Source organism: Aethalodelphis obliquidens, unplaced genomic scaffold, assembly GCF_003676395.1.
Source record: "Aethalodelphis obliquidens isolate GAN/ISIS:26980383/991018 unplaced genomic scaffold, ASM367639v1 scaffold2, whole genome shotgun sequence".
NCBI lineage: Eukaryota > Metazoa > Chordata > Mammalia > Artiodactyla > Delphinidae > Aethalodelphis > Aethalodelphis obliquidens.
Genome location: NW_020837946.1, coordinates 72,027,254 through 72,029,996, shown reverse-complemented (window position 1 = coordinate 72,029,996; position 2,743 = coordinate 72,027,254). Strand labels below are relative to the sequence as shown.

The 2,743-nt window shown below is 45.6% G+C and overlaps 1 non-coding gene across 1 annotated transcript; it reads right to left on the bottom strand.

Annotated features, from left to right (window-relative positions):
* Positions 1 to 850: 850 nt before the first annotated feature.
* Positions 851 to 1,036, bottom strand: LOC113605290 (U2 spliceosomal RNA). Its single transcript, XR_003427142.1, has one exon. It is a non-coding gene; the product is annotated as a U2 spliceosomal RNA (small nuclear RNA).
* Between the last annotated feature and the right edge of the window lie 1,707 nt (positions 1,037 to 2,743).

Sequence of the window (2,743 nt, the reverse complement as noted above, 5' to 3'; positions counted from 1 at the left end):
GCTCCGCGGCATGTGGGATCTTCCCGGACCAGGGCTCGAACCCGTATCCCCTGCATCGGCAGGCAGATTCCCAACCACTGTGCCACCAGGGAAGTCCAGAACCCTATGATTATTAAGGCGTAGCAATTCATTGGGGTGTAAACATGAAGCTGTTTAACTGCTCCCTGCCTCCTCTGGTAAAATCCCCCCTTTACTCTGGGCAGTGAACTCCCTTATCTTTACGATGTCTCTGTCTAATTCCATAACTTCCCAGTCTTATCTCTAATGCCCAGCCCTATTCATATTCAAACTTCAATCTCACAAACAAAGCAATACAAAACTTCAATGTCAATCTAGTGGGAGAGGGGATGGGAGATATGTCTGCTCTCACACCCCCGTCTTCTCCCCCTTTCCCAGACAGAAGCACCCTCAGTTTGGAGGGTGAAATGAGAATCTCCTCCCTTGGCTCCTTTGGACAGGGGGCAGTAGGTGCTACCACTGAGGTTGCCGCTGCTTCTCTAACGCCAACAAATTTTCTTCCCCCTCTAGAGCTGCCTGTGTTGGCTCTCCCTAAGTCCCATGTCCCGGCCCACAGTCTCCTGACAGAGGGTCTGGCTCAGGCTCAGCCTCTTCTCTCCCTCAGCCCAAGTGGTCCTCTTGTCTAACATCCTCTTGGATGTGAAACTGGCAAGATGGCTCAAGCTCAGCTACTTCGTCTACTCCACTTACAGGAAATCCTATCCTTGCAGTACAAATGGTGGAAATGTAGTCTGGAGCCTCTTTAAGAGTGAATTAGAAAAAAAAAAAAGTGAATTAGAACACTTCCTAGGAGGCAAGGGGAACAATAGAAAACAATCTGTCATTAACTCAAAAGGAAGGCACCGTTCCTGGAAGTAATGCAATTCCAAGCTGAGGCGTGGAGCCGATTAATTAAGCTACCAATTCATCTCCTAACTCCAAATATTAATGCCCAATACACAGATAAAGAATGTGTCAGGTGCTTTAATTGGTAAGACAGATACTACGTTTGATTTTAGCTCATAGACAGAGAAGAGATAACAGTTCTACTTAAGGCACACCCGTTCCCTTTCACACTTGTGGTGGAAGCTGATACCTTCAGAGCACCCCACCCCTCTCCAGCGCACCAAATCTTACCCTGATATTGCTCTAACCTGATATAATGCTCCTGAAGAAACATCTTCCTCACTGAAAATCAGTTTTGATGTCTTGTTCCTGAGACCTTCTCCAAACACCTCCCTTATTTACTTACTCACTAAACTTAATTGATCAACTCCATCTTCTCAGCTCCCATATTTTCTGTACACCTTGGGGAGTCAAGGGACAACTCTGGGACTCAAGTTGATAGACTGTTTTTTTTTTTTACTTTTTATTATGAAAATTTCTAAGCATTAACAAAAGTAGAAAGAATAGTATGATAAACTGTCATGTTCTCAACACCCAGCTCAACAATTATCAACTCATGACTAAGCTATACCCTAACCTACCTTCCCTTTCCCCTGGACCATGTGTCTAAAATAAAAGAACTATTTTTGTTGTGTTAAACATAACTGCAGGGGTTTCCCTGGTGGTCCAGTGGTTAAGAATCCGCCTTCCAATGCAGAGGACGCAGGTTCGATCCCTGGTCAGGGAACTAGGATCCCACATGCCACGGGGCAACTAAGCCCACATGCTGCAACTACTGAGGCCGGGCGCTCTGGAGCCCATGCGCTATAACTAGAGGGAAGCCCGTGCGCCACAACTAGAGAGAAGCCCGCACACCACAACAAAGAGCCTGCACGCCGCAATGAAAGATCCCGCGTGCCACAACTAAGACCCGACGCAGCCAAAAATAAATAAATAAATAAAGGTCTAAATCTTAAAACTTAAAAAACTGCAGTACCGTCAACATACCTGTAAAATAAATGGCAATTCTTAATTATCATTAAATATCTAGTCCATATTCAAATTTCTACAGTGGCCTCATAAATTGGAATCCTAACCAGGTTTATCTTTTGTATTTGATTAAAACATTTATTGCATGAATCAGATTATACTAGGTTATGCTGTGGTAGCAAACAGCTCCAAAATCACAGTAGCTTATGACAACTTGGGTTTCTTTCCTGCTCACGTGAATTTCCACTGTGAGTCAGCTCTGCATCCTCTTCACTCTTGGCCATGGGCTGAAGAAACAGTCCCTATTTGGGATACACCCACTTCCTGGCAGATGGAAATGATGAATGGTTGAAACACAATGACTTTTAAAACTTCTGCTCAGAAGTAGCAACCATCACATCTGCTCACATTTCATTGGTCAAAGAGTGTCACATGGGGCTTCCCTGGTGGCGCAGTGGTTGGGAGTCCGCCTGCCGATGCGGGGGGCACGGGTTCGTGCCCCGGTCCCTGAAGATCCCACATGCCGCGGAGCGGCTGGGCCCGTGAGCCATGGCCGCTGAGCCTGCGCGTCCGGAGCCTGTGCTCCGCAACGGGAGAGGCCACAGCAATGAGAGGCCCGCGTACCGCAAAAAAAAAAAAAAAAAAAAAAGAGTCACATGACCAAAGCCAATGTCAGAGGGGAGAAGGAAAGAATAAGTCTCCCACAGGAGAGGACAGCAAATACTGGGAGTAATACAATCTATCATACCTTGTAAGTCCCTTTTAATTTATGGGTTCCCTTTCTCATCTTTTTTTTTTTTTCCAATTTACTAGCTGAAGGAGTTGGGTCATTTATGCTGTAGAATTTCCTATATTGTGGATTTTTGCTGTT